Source organism: Uranotaenia lowii, chromosome 2 (assembly GCF_029784155.1).
Source record: "Uranotaenia lowii strain MFRU-FL chromosome 2, ASM2978415v1, whole genome shotgun sequence".
NCBI lineage: Eukaryota > Metazoa > Arthropoda > Insecta > Diptera > Culicidae > Uranotaenia > Uranotaenia lowii.
The window spans coordinates 136,818,238-136,832,761 of NC_073692.1; the positions used below are offsets into that span (position 1 = coordinate 136,818,238).

A 14,524-nucleotide genomic window follows, 5' to 3' on the forward strand; every position below is an offset into this window, starting at 1 on the left:
TCCTGTACGAAAATTTTCTTTCTTCCACAATTTCCTATCATCCGGAACCTTAGTAGGTTAAAACGGGTTCGATACTCATTCTTGCTTAAACAACTGCTTTGCATTAATTCATAAATCCTAATCAATCTTTCAGAGCCGCGAATCCTAAGTGAAAAATTAAAACTGAAAAAACTTGATGGGTGGCAATTGTAAGCGTTGCTAGTCTGTCGGAGGATGTTGCGGTGATCTTTTTGTAAATTTAATTAAATAACGTTGCCGTGGTGTTCGAGGGGGTTTAAGGTTTCTCTTTGGTGAGGCAGTTCACCAAGCCACCCTAACCCAGTGAACGACAGAGCGAAAATGTTCGTTCTACAACCCGCCACCAGAGGATCGCTGGAAGATGTGAGCCGCATGTGGAGCGAATTGGACGCGGACGAGGGCAATGAACGGTAATGGGGTTAAATTAGGTCAAGACGGAAATAGTCATAGATTTTGCCATTAGTTCGCGAACACATTGAGAGATCACACGCAAATATTCTAAGATCCTCAAACAGTTTCAAATTAAGAAACGTTGGTGTTTTGTTCTTCTCGTTAAATTGTGGAACAGATCCTGAACAGATCCCAGAAGAAATATATTGGTGACATAAAATATTGGAACTCCAGGTAATCCTACGCCATTTTACCGTTGCCCATAACCGTCCCCTAATTGGTTCCTGAACATTAATAGGACCCCGCTGATTCGAGTTAAAACTCAAATTTACTCGATCTGAGAGCGTCTTGCGCGACGCCCCATAACTTCGACCGACAACCGCTACAACGTCGGTTTGACCTACACCGGTACCTGGTTCAGCACCCAAGGTGGGGCCGGGTACACTCCGCGAGAACCAACTGACCTCTAAGCCGAACTCAACGAACCCGAGCTCGACGCCGAAGGAGGAAGAAGGAGCACTTTCCCGCTTTTTTTCCCGCAACACAGCTAAAGGTTAAGGCAGAAACACAATACAGCGTCGGTCGTCGCGTCACGTCAGCGGTCAACGCTGTCGATAAGTACTAAGTTTCTGCCTTTAGATAGAAATAAGAAAGTGGTGGGTGGAATCTGCGGGATAAATAAAGGTACCAATTGCTAAGCCGAGGAGTTTTCCCTTAGATTTCCCGAACTTCCCTGCAACGTAGTATTTTTGTGGTAAGCGTGCCGACCCTAGGGATTGTTAGGAGTTCACAACACTTTCTACCGATTGGCTAACAGCCAGTCTTACACAATCGAAAAGGATTTTCCGGATAAGTTAATGAATTTTTCACGAAAAATTAAATTTCCCACTAGCTTAAATTTGGAAGATAAAAAAACACGTCTCTCTCGGCACACGCCTACTTCACTTTTTTCTTCACAGCCAAAAAATCGAAGCAGTCAGTTTTTCCTTCTCCAACTGAATCATATCTTTACCCAATTAGAGCAAGTTCACTGGTGTTGGGAGAAAGTGGTAGAAATTTTGACACTTTTAGCACATTTTGAAAACTTTACCATACGAAAATATTTCAAGATCTGTGGCCTTCAAAAGTTTTTACAACACGTGTTGTATTCTCGCATGCTGTGATGCAAAAATAGCAGTTTTTCTATCACATATGGCTGAAATAGAAACAACAAAAAGAGTTAAATTGGCCGAATTGACCAAATTGACAAAACTTACAAAATTGATCAAATTGACAGAAATGAAACAGACGACAAAATTGACAAAATAAATTACACTCAAACCATTTAGAAAATTGCAAAAACGAAAATACAACATGATAGACACAATTCACGAAATTAACAAATTTGAAAACATTGGAAAAATTTAATAAACTTACAAAATAGAATAAATTTACAAAACTGACATTTGAAATTTTGTCTATTTTTGTCAATCTTGTGAATTTTGTCCATCTCTTACATTTGTCGGTTTTTCAAATATTATCAATTTTGCCAGTTTTGTCATTTCTCGTGTGAGCTTTCATTACGTCGTATGAAACATCTTGAGAATTCACAGAAAACTGTTGCAAATGTTATCAAAACAACTTTTAAATTAGTATTTCACATATAGAATATGTTGTTCAAGCTACAAATATTCTAAATGGAAAGAAGTTGTGACTAAGTTATGTCAGTTTTTGTATTTTTTTTTTTGTAATAAAACTATTTGTTTACATCTTGCGGTTAATGAAAGCTCACGCGAGATTTATGTCAATTTTGTCACTGTTGTCAATTTCGTCGGTTTCTTCAATTGTGTCGAAATCGTCAAATTTGTCATTTATGATTCATTTTTCAATTGTGTCAATTTGGTCAATTTCGTCATTTGTGAAACTTTTTTCAAGTGAGGTTTGTCAGTTATGTCCTTTTTGTAAATTTCGTTATTTTTATCTACTTTGTCCATTTCAACAATCTCTCATTTTTGACATTATGTCATGTATTTATTTTTATAATTTGTGTGATTCTTGTATTTTTTGTCATTTTTGCATTTGTGTTTTTTTTTTATCATTTTTATTATTTTATCATATTTATCACTTTCTAATTTGAATCATGCTTTTTTGTTACATTTTGTCAAATTTATCCCCGTTGTCAGTTTTGTCCTTTTTGTCAATTTTGCCAATTTTATCAGTATTTTCAATGATGTTGATTCTGTCCAATTATGTTTATTTGTAAAGTTATGTTATTTATGTCTTATGAAATTAATTTGCGGCTTTATCGGTGAGGGTTAAAGATTCTGTCAATTTTGTATATTTGTAAAGTTATGTTATTTATGTCAAAATTGTGCATTTGACCATTTTTGTCAACTTTGTGAATTGCGTCATATTTGTCAGTTTAGTAAATTTTGATAATTTTGTAAAATTTTATGATATTTGTCAATTTGTCCTCTCTGTCAATTTTGTCAATGTAGTTAATTTTTTCAGTTATTTCAACTTTTCGTTTTTGTCAATTTTGACAATTTTGTCAATTTTGAAAATTTTGTTAAATTTAATGATATTTGTCAATTTGTCCTCTGTGTCAATTTTGTCAATATAGATAATTTTTACAGTTTTTTCAACTTTTCATTTTTGTCAATTTTGTCAATTTTGTCAATTTTGTCAATTTTGTCAATTTTGTCAATTTTGTCAATTTTGTCAATTTTGTCAATTTTGTCAATTTTGTCAATTTTGTCAATTTTGTCAATTTTGTCAATTTTGTCAATTTTGTCAATTTTGTCAATTTTGTCAATTTTGTCAATTTTGTCAATTTTGTCAATTTTGTCAATTTTGTCAATTTTGTCAATTTTGTCAATTTTGTCAATTTTGTCAATTTTGTCAATTTTGTCAATTTTGTCAATTTTGTCAATTTTGTCAATTTTGTCAATTTTGTCAATTTTGTCAATTTTGTCAATTTTGTCAATTTTGTCAATTTTGTCAATTTTGTCAATTTTGTCAATTTTGTCAATTTTGTCAATTTTGTCAATTTTGTCAATTTTGTCAATTTTGTCAATTTTGTCAATTTTGTCAATTTTGTCAATTTTGTCATTTTTGTCAATTTTGTCAATTTTGTCAATTTTGTCAATTTTGTCAATTTTGTCAATTTTGTCAATTTTGTCAATTTTGTCAATTTTGTCAATTTTGTCAATTTTGTCAATTTTGTCAATTTTGTCAATTTTGTCAATTTTGTCAATTTTGTCAATTTTGTCAATTTTGTCAATTTTGTCAATTTTGTCAATTTTGTCAATTTTGTCAATTTTGTCAATTTTGTCAATTTTGTCAATTTTGTCAATTTTGTCAATTTTTGTCAATTTTGTCAATTTTGTCAATTTTGTCAATTTTGTCAATTTTGTCAATTTTGTCAATTTTGTCAATTTTGTCAATTTTGTCAATTTTGTCAATTTTGTCAATTTTGTCAATTTTGTCAATTTTGTCAATTTTGTCAATTTTGTCAATTTTGTCAATTTTGTCAATTTTGTCAATTTTGTCAATTTTGTCAATTTTGTCAATTTTGTCAATTTTGTCAATTTTGTCAATTTTGTCAATTTTGTCAATTTTGTCAATTTTGTCAATTTTGTCAATTTTGTCAATTTTGTCAATTTTGTCAATTTTGTCAATTTTGTCAATTTTGTCAATTTTGTCAATTTTGTCAATTTTGTCAATTTTGTCAATTTTGTCAATTTTGTCAATTTTGTCAATTTTGTCAATTTTGTCAATTTTGTCAATTTTGTCAATTTTGTCAATTTTGTCAATTTTGTCAATTTTGTCAATTTTGTCAATTTTGTCAATTTTGTCATTTTTGTCAATTTTGTCAATTTTGTCAATTTTGTCAATTTTGTCAATTTTGTCAATTTTGTCAATTTTGTCAATTTTTGTCAATTTTGTCAATTTTGTCAATTTTGTCAATTTTGTCAATTTTGTCAATTTTGTCAATTTTGTCAATTTTGTCAATTTTGTCAATTTTGTCAATTTTGTCAATTTTGTCAATTTTGTCAATTTTGTCAATTTTGTCAATTTTGTCAATTTTGTCAATTTTGTCAATTTTGTCAATTTTGTCAATTTTGTCAATTTTGTCAATTTTGTCAATTTTGTCAATTTTGTCAATTTTGTCAATTTTGTCAATTTTGTCAATTTTGTCAATTTTGTCAATTTTGTCAATTTTGTCAATTTTGTCAATTTTGTCAATTTTGTCAATTTTGTCAATTTTGTCAATTTTGTCATTTTGTCAATTTGTCAATTTTGTCAATTTTGTCAATTTTGTCAATTTTGTCAATTTTGTCAATTTTGTCAATTTTGTCAATTTTGTCAATTTTGTCAATTTTGTCAATTTTGTCAATTTTGTCAATTTTGTCAATTTTGTCAATTTTGTCAATTTTGTCAATTTTGTCAATTTTGTCAATTTTGTCAATTTTGTCAATTTTGTCAATTTTGTCAATTTTGTCAATTTTGTCAATTTTGTCAATTTTGTCAATTTTGTCAATTTTGTCAATTTTGTCAATTTTGTCAATTTTGTCAATTTTGTCAATTTTGTCAATTTTGTCAATTTTGTCAATTTTGTCAATTTTGTCAATTTTGTCAATTTTGTCAATTTTGTCAATTTTGTCAATTTTGTCAATTTTGTCAATTTTGTCAATTTTGGTACTTTTCATAATCAACACAATAATGCTGCAAAAATATTGCTTATCCATCTCGTAATAATGATTCTGTGCATTAATTCCTTCACATTATTATTCCTTATCAAATGGGCAAAAAAAATAAGAAAAAAATCAACAATTCAAGAATTTTCTAGTCAACAATGGAGAATTTCCAAGGAGATTGAGCGGAATTGTTTTTCAACTCCTATAAAATTTCAATAGGGTTGTAATTATAGCTATGAGGAGAATCCAACATAATGATATTTTGTTGAGAAAAAAATTCTTCTGAAACTTAGCGCTACAAGCTGAATTGTTCAAATATTTTTTCTAGATGAGTAGTCAACGATTTTGTATAGAAAAACTTTCTTATTTTCAAAAATCGAAAGTCCATCTAAGATTTTTGTAAATCATAAACATCGGCTCTAGTTGGCACTCCAATGTACTTTTGACATTTTATTCAGTGATTAAGAGCATGTTATGAGTTCTTTAGAGGTCTGCAGATCCTAGAGTACGGAGGTTCGCAACTCAACGATTAATTGGCCGTCCTGTAACATGACCTGCAACTTTTCGTGCAGAAATTGGGTTTGCCACGTGATAACTGCTTCCAATAAACAAAGTATTAGAACCAAGAAAATCGCTCATTTAAAACGACAGCAACTAAATAAATACTATAAAAAAAACCTTAAACGTCTTAAAATACCCTTGAATCGCCAAATTGCAGCTTCATGGATATTTTTAGAGGCAGGTCAAAATTCCTCCGACAAACAAAACTTCTTAGGAGCAAAAAGGACATGGCATGAAAGCTGATAAGGAGACCTGAGAGTGTAGAGGAGAATGGGAATACTTGATTCCTGTTTCTCATTTTCATCGTATCTTATTGGAAAAATTTTGCAGATCGCCGTTTTTTGCATTTTCTGATAGCGTGTAATTTCAAGCTTATATGCTGCAAAACTCGGATCGACACATGAACTATGAACTAGAAGCATTTTCATGCGACTGAAAAAATGATATTTTTAGAGTTAAAGGAGACTTTATCTTTTAATCAGCGTGCCCTTAGCTTTGACATAAAGCTTGCAAAATCTAAAGATGGATGTTCCATTGACTTTATTGATCATATTGTTTTCATTTCACAGTTTATAAATGTCCGACAATAAGAATTTTGAATGTTTGTCTTCCACCCTATTATCTTACATATTTAAAGGTGCAATTTTCTAATTTTAGATAAATGCACTTTTCGAGTCCTTTTTATCGGGAAATTATTGGATAAATATTGGTAATAATAATTTCGTGCTTAGCAAAGATCAACATCCATTCAGAAAGGAAATATACACCTTTTTGGCCTCGAGGGATCAAGCGAATCCATATCATACATTTTGAAAAACTTTTTCTTAAAAAAATGAGAGTTTACTATTAGTTTGAAAGTATGGCTTTAAGAAGCTCATGTTATACTCTAACGATTGACATGTTGGAATATTTTTTTTTAAGAATTTTTCGCGTGGGAAACATTTTAACACGTTCGTCGCCGCGCTCATTTTGGTAGTTTTACTAGCCGGGCCCAAAGAAATTCTCGAAGAGAGAAAGTAAAGAGGGAGAACTCTTACGATAAGCCTTTTCGAAAACTGGCACTTGAAAATTTGATTTGTAAATTTTGAACGGCGCAATAGATGGCACTGTTTCAAGTCAAATTTTAACGTATTTTATTGGATGTCAGCATTTGAAATTTTACACACTTTTTTGAAGGTTTTTTGTTCGAGCTTGTACGTCTGTTCTCTGTGGTTTATTCTTGAGCTCGAACTCGTAGACATCGGCTCACAAGGCAACTGACTTGCCAACTGAGCTATATCACAAGCCCATAAAATTACACATGGGTTAACTAAATTATTTCATGGTAGTCTTAAAGGTCCTATTTAATAGTATCAATCAGTATAAATTATTTCATAAAACTCCCAAGTACTTGAAGTTTGTTACCTTTTCAATTATTGTAGTAGATAGTTTAGGATCGTTGTGTGGTTCGATTTTTTTCCGAGGAGAGTGAAAAATCATGTACTTTGTTTTAGCAAGATTCAAGGTCAAGAGGTTGGCGGAAAAATAACTATTAAGAACTCTTAAATCTTCTTCCATATGGTTGATAATTATATTGGAACAGTTTGCGGGATAAAAGAGAGCTGTATCATCTGCAAACAGGCGGGGTGTACCGTGTAACGGCAACTTACTGAGATCGTTTATGTAAAGTAGAAAGAGTAAGGGTCCGATATTGCTGCCTTGCGGAACACCAACCTCCAGCTTTTCTAGGGAGCTCTTTTCTTCTCCTAAGCAGACAAATTGCTTTCTATTTGACAAATAGCTGCGTATTAAGTCGTTGACTAAGCCTCTCATGCCATAGCACTCAAGTTTGTTCAACAATATTTCGTGGTTTAAAGTGTCAAAGGCTTTTTTAAGGTCAAGTAAAAGACCGCCTACAATTTTTTTCGTGTCTATTTCACAAATGACAGAATCCATCAGCTCGCAGATTGCTGTAAGCGTGCTGGATCCTGATTTGAAACCATATTGTTTAACGGTAAAAAACGTTGTTTTCATTTAAAAAGCTATTCATTCTGCTTATCAAAAGCTTCTCGAAAATTTTGCTGAAAACGCTTAAGGTTGAAATGGGTCGATAATTATTTACATCGAGTTGATCACCAGACTTGAAAATAGGGATTACTCTTGCAGTTTTGAGGCATTCTGGATAAACTCCTGTCTCTATGATTTTGTTAAAACATTCCGCAAGAATTTTGGCAAAATGTGTACTGTGATTTTTGAGTACTTGTGGCGAGATATTGTCTGGACCACTACTTTTTTTGTTTTCCAAAGATTCAATGGCAACAGTCACCTCGTTAACTGAAGCAGGCCGCAGAAAAAATGAGTTAGAAACCCGGTTTATATGCGAGAAAGTGTTGAAATCAGGGTCTCTAGTAATAGTGTTTGCGAGAGGTTTTCCGATGCTGGTAAAGTAATTGTTAAATGTAGTACAAACTTCATGTTGGTTTTCCTCGACGGTGTTATCAACTCTTAAGAAGATGTCGGATTTAGTTTTCGACCTTCCGAGTATTGAGTTTATTTTTTTCCATAGTTTTGAATCAGATGTATTGCTCAAAATATTTTCATAATAAGTACTCTTACATTTCCTCTTACAAACTTCTACTTTTTTCGAAATATGATTCAGCATTTCTTTCAAATGTGTATTTTCTGGATTTTTTTTACTCTTTTGAGATAATTGTTTTTTATTCTGATCAGTGTCCAAAGATCAAAATTTATCCACGGACAGTGATTGCCTTTGAGCTTAATCGATTTCCTAACTTTTTTTGAACAGGCTTTGAACAAGGAGTTGTAGGTGGAAGTGATGTTTTGAATGCACAAGTCTGCATCTTCTACAGCACTAATTCCTCTCAAATAACTTTCAAACCTCTCGTTCAATTCAGAGTGGTTTGTAATAGTTTTTGTTAATGTTTTATTCTGTTTATCCGAAAAAAGATCAAAGGATGTAATAATTTGAAGATGATCACTAATGTCGGTGTAAATGGTATCATTTTTTAACTTAGTTATATCATTATACTTACAGACTACATGGTCTAAAATATTATTACTATTAGGCCTTGTAGTCAAGGTGTTAGAGCACAAAAAACCAAAAGATTCGAGCAGAGTTTTGTATTTAATCACAGAATTGTTATTAACTAGGTTAATGGGAACGTTGAGGTCACCTACGATAAAACACGAATGATTATCAGGTACGGAAGACAACAAAGACTCAAGGTTGTCATAGAAAACATTAAAAGGAAATGAAGGTGGTCTGTAAATACCATGTATGTCAATAATTTGACCGTTTATGGACAGTTCGACGGCAATGCTGTGGAAACCGTCGATAGCAATATTGCTGATGGTTCTGAATCTGAGGTTATTTTTAACATACATTGCTACACCGCCATTCGGTTGACTACGACACGAGAAGATTGATGAGTAACCAGGAATCTCATACAAAGAACAATGTTCATCTAAAAGCCATGTTTCACAAATAACTATCACATCAAAAACAACTTTAGACTGTTCAATAATCTCTAGTAGGGGAGATGGGGGCATAATGGCCACCTTAAGGAAAACGGTTATTTAACCATAGAAAATAGCTATAATATGGAGGTTACATTATTGTTTCGTATTCAGACACTTGAAAAGCCTATTCCCTAACGGGCTGAAACGTGAAAAACTAGGTGAAAACGTTCAAAAATGCATTTTAAAAAATTTTGCCAAAAGCTGAAAACCAGCCACTGTGGAGGCATAATGAGAACCCCCCCTGAGGCAGTATGAGCACCATTAATCAGAGCAAGATGTTCGTTTTTGCCGGGGAATATAGCAGCGAATTCAATTCGATGAAGTCAGGTGAGTCGTAGATTCATCAAACAAAGCAATAACAAAATAATCTAGGTCTGTTTGTAGAATACAAACAATTTACGCACGCTCATACATTAAGTGCTTTGTTCGGAGGATGATGCTACTAGCCGTAAAATGTAACAATAAAAAAATCGATCATGAATTGTGAATGGAAAAAAATCACCTCGAACAGAAATCTAACTTTAGTCTTTTGATTACCTCTCCGACACCTTACCAATAGGCTAAATCGTCGAATGAAAACTAGTCAAGGTCTGGCGCTATAAATCAATTTGAATTCGCTGCTAGATTCTACGGCAGAAAATGCTCATTATGCCTCTATAATATGGTGCTCTATATGCCCCTAGTCAACAAATTTAAGTAAAAACGTGTTTTAAAATTGATAAAAGTGAAAAATCAAAAATTTTTTGATGGTAAAAATTGAGAAACAATGTGCACATCATGTTGCAGTGCGTACATTATAGATCAAGGTTATTTTAAGATAATAAGAGCTTATTTCGTGGTGCTCAAAAATTATAATATTTTCGTAACTTGAGAACCAAGCTAGTTTTTTTTAAATATCTCTGTAAAGATGATAAGGAGATTCCTTTTTTTGTGAAAAATTAATACTATAGGAAGTACGAAACAAATCCTCATGAAAATTTATTTAATAAAATACGTACTTTCGTAGAAAAGCGTAGTGCTCATTATGCCCTGGGTGCTCATTATGCCCTCATCTCCCCTAAATTGTCGAATTTTTCCAGATCGACCATCGAACGTATATTCCATTGAAAGATCCGAAGCTTTTTCAAATTATTTTCTATTATAGAGGCATTAAAATCTAAAATATTATAATTAAACTTATTGATTAAATTATCCATTAGATTAAATTAAAATTAAACAAAAAAAATCAGACACCACAAGGACCACAGAATATTAACCTTCCCATGCCGTTCGCAAAATATCCGTTTCGGGGAAATTTGAGTTGTAGTTTGATTTCGTTCTCCTGGCTGTAAATGTTAACCGATTTTGATGTTATTATATTCATTGTGTAGGTAATTTATTCTTATTACTCAAAATTTAAAAATAAAGTCGATATGTTTTACCAAGATATCAGAAACTGGTTCAAAAAGTAAAAAGTCCGAAAAATCAATTTTATTTTTAAAATGCTCATCACTTTTGGCAGCTTTTTTGTATTTAAGTGTTTCATTGATATTTGAAATTGTCAAGAATCCATCTATCCTACAGTGTACAGATATGTTGGGGACCAATGAAAGTTTTGACCGCTATCTCAGATCTTCCGGTAGAAAAAAATCTAACTTTAAAAAAAACGATATCCAATTTTTGCTTTGCTTAGCTGTGTTTCATTTCCCAATGAACCGATTTTCAAAACTCAAATTTTAATTTTTTGACGTTAATTTGATCATTATTTTCATAGAACATACTTGGTCTGTCAAAATTACAAGTTCTTCAGTGTATTGGAATGATGTTAAAGAGATTTGAAATGTGCGCTTCGGGTCATATTGACCCGAACGGCATGGGAAGGTTAAGTCTTCTTACGTTTAGGTGACGGGGTAGTTTTTGGAGGCTGATTTGCATTTCTGTCGGTTATAGCCAAATATTTACTTATGACTCGACTTACATCGCTTCTTGTTTTCACAATGTCTGGTATCGAATTTTCATCTTTTTTTACTAGGATTGCGCCGCCTCTACCAGGCCAGATATATTTCACCCCAAGGATGTCTTGCGATTCACGTAACTCATTTAATAGTTCAAGGGCAAAGGGAGTTGATTCATCTCTTAATACGATATTGCCACATTTTCCATTAGATAAAAGGGGAGGATCAAGGGCAGTTGAATTAAGTTTACCAAAAACGCGTTTTTTATTAAATATTTCCTCTTTCACAGAAACCTCTTTAAAAGTTATTTTAATCGGCGCAAAAGGGTCAACCTTAGTTTTAGACGAAAAAAATCTATTTGCAGAGACCAGCTGTTCAGGTTTCAAATTGTAACCAATTTTTGTACATATCTTGCAAACAAGTTCAGTGATGTTTTCGCTGCTAGTCATAGGGAGGCCAAAGACCATGGCATTGTTGGAAACTGCTTCACGGTTTATTTTATCCAAATTGCTCTCTAATTTTTCTACCTTGTTAGTTAATTTGGATTGCGAGGATTTAAGGTCGTTTACTTCGACTTTGAGGTTCTCATTTTCATTTAAGTTGACAACAGTCTTGAGACTAATCCGAGAAAATCATTAATAAATAAATTTATAAATAAATAAATAAATAAATAATAAGATAGTAGGTAGATCAAATCTGTTAAAATAAAAAAAATATGATTTCGAAAATTCAATGTTAAAATGTATGGGAAAGTCACACGAAGTTATTTTTATTTGATTAGCCTTACCTTTGCTTCAGGATCATGTTTTAATCCTCATGTGTTCGGCAACTCTTGTTATCTTGAAACTTTATGGTTGGAAAGCGACGAATTTTATCACCAGTTTTATTTTTCTCAGTCAAGCTGAAAGATACCCATATTCACTTCACCTATCAGCTATTCAATATTGAATTCACCGATTCTGGCCATAGCTCCTTCAACATTCACTCGCACAAGCCACCAGAAATTAATTTATCACTTATTTTTCTCTTCAATTTAACATCCATCAAAATTTTGCTATCCAAGCTGCTGCACAATATCGAAACTTTTCGGCGTTCTTTCTTCACTCCGGCTCGCTCCCCTTCACCCACTCGGCAAATTAAAAACCCCAACTCACTGTGCTCTATTTCTCAGCACAGTGCTTTTCCAGCATCTCAAAAGCCACCCAACAGCTCTCCATCAATGGATCTCCAACGTGTCGAGGAATTAATTTTTTATTGCTGCTGCTTATTTTTCGAAATCGCGAAGTAACAATAACTGGTGAAACCGATTTAGTAAACTTTGAGTCACCCACCACTGACTGAAACCAATACCAAGTCATACACTTCTTGCATCGAACTTCTGGTTGCAGAAACGAAAAAAAAATGTCGCAGTTGCGATTGGTACGACACGAGGTCCCAATTTCCCCCCCACTTCTTGCACTACGTCGTTATTCTGCCAACTCAGAGGTGCTTAGATCACCTGGAATAGGGCCACTATTTAGTAGATACCAACCCCCAAGAAAGTGAAACGAAAGGTTGCGAAAAAGGGACAGAGGAAAAGAGACGGAGATTCCGGGGGTAAACCATTATATGGCCATCACGGAGCGTCACGATCACTGCCACGGGGCGTTGGAGTTGGTAGTATTGTTTCGTTGCTCGTTTTTTTTCTTCTTCTACCTTCTATCTACTTCAACTCTGTGCCATTCTTTGCAGCAGAAATCTGAAACGACAGAAAAGAGAGGAAAAAAAATTATATTGAAAAAAAGTGGTACGAAACAGCTGAGCCAAAGCTGAATGAAATGGCTCGGCTCGCTCGTCATTAAGTCGTCGCCGTCTCGTTGTTGTGGGTTGAAATCTGGTTCATAGCTATAGGAACCTATCGTGGAGCAGCTAAATTTACATTTAAATGGCGAAACCGAGCATAATCGTCTTAATTTTAGAAATCGGATAGAATTTTGCATATATTTTCTTCAGCAATCAGTAATTAGCTGATTGATTGCGGCGGCATAATGCCACGAAACGGATAGATCACGGCAGATAATCTATTACAGCGCGATACTATTTTGTAAATGAACTGTACCTCAGATCGATTTTTTTTATCTATTAATGACTTTTTTACATCACAAGTAGTTGAACTGTACTTTATCAGTTGGATCATTTTCTCTAGAACTAGAGTTAGGGCGTCTAAAACATATTTATAGATCATAGATGCATTTCTTCAAGTTACAACGTCCCATAGTAACTAGAATGGTAATGGTTAACGACTGACATAAATTTTGATAAATAATTTCATTAAATTCCATTCATACAGTCAAAATTATTCACAAAATAAAGTTGTGCACCATTTTTCCAGTACAGGTCTTATTGTCGAACGAATCAATCAAAATCCAAAGAAACCAACTACCCCAACGATAGGAATCGAAAAACAATCCAGCAGCTTTGACGTACTGGTTAGAGTTCAAGTCATCTACGCAAAGGTTCATCGGATTGCATCCCGGTCATGGCATACATAGTACACTTTATGTGGTGTGGTGGTGTTAGCATTTGTAAGATGCTAGCCAATCATATCATTCATTCGAAAAAAAAAGTTAAAACAAAAAAGTTAAGGCGGTTCAAATATTGTATTTTGGTGGCAAATCGTTTATATGTTCAACATGAAATGAAATTAAAACTGCAGCGCGATATCTCGGATCAACACTAGAACTTTTATTTTTGCAAGATGGTCTATTCTTCTTAGGTTTGATACGGAATGCTTTAAGCGGAGCCAAATTTAGACAGATATTTTTGGTGTGCAATGGACTGGTCTGATTTCAAATATATGCTTTTTTAGTTCAAATTAAAGGCTTAAGTTAAAAGTTTTTATTATGCAATCATGCAATCACCACATATGAACAGATGTACAAGCTTAAACAAAAAATCTTCAGAAATTTGTGTAAAATTTCAAATGCTCTTTTTTAAAGAAACCGTTCAAAATTGATGAAAAACAGTGAATGATTTGTAACTTTTCTACGGCGCAATAGATGGCGCTGTTTCTTGATAAGGCTATGATGATTTAGTATCCGGGCACTTTATTTCGGTGATAACTACGTTATTAGAGCTCGGATATGCAAAACTTTAGCAGCGTTGTGTTGGTTATGAAAAGGACTATCTTGCCTATTTTTGCCAGATTTTTAAGTTTATGTGTGTTTGAGATATTTACGATGCAAAAAGACATGGTAAAAATAATTTTGCACAAATTTGCGCCTTTTGCGCATTTTGCGCCTCAAAAATTCTTCATTGTCGACTTGAAAACTCATAAACTGTTGATTTTTTTCTGATTCTTTTTTGGACCGAATGGTTAAGAATTATAAGGAGCCACTCTAGAATTCACACGAAGTTGAAATCAAACATCGGAATGGAACCTTT

The 14,524-nt window shown here is 33.2% G+C and overlaps 1 protein-coding gene across 1 annotated transcript in view; it reads right to left on the reverse strand.

Annotated features, from left to right (window-relative positions):
- The window catches only part of LOC129741292 (uncharacterized), a 225,054-nt gene that overhangs the window by 202,529 nt on the left and 8,001 nt on the right, over positions 1 to 14,524 (reverse strand). The window contains exon 2 of the mRNA XM_055733018.1: positions 11,889 to 12,839. The gene's annotated coding sequence lies outside the window, so the exon portion shown is untranslated. The remainder of the gene's footprint in view (positions 1 to 11,888; positions 12,840 to 14,524) is intronic.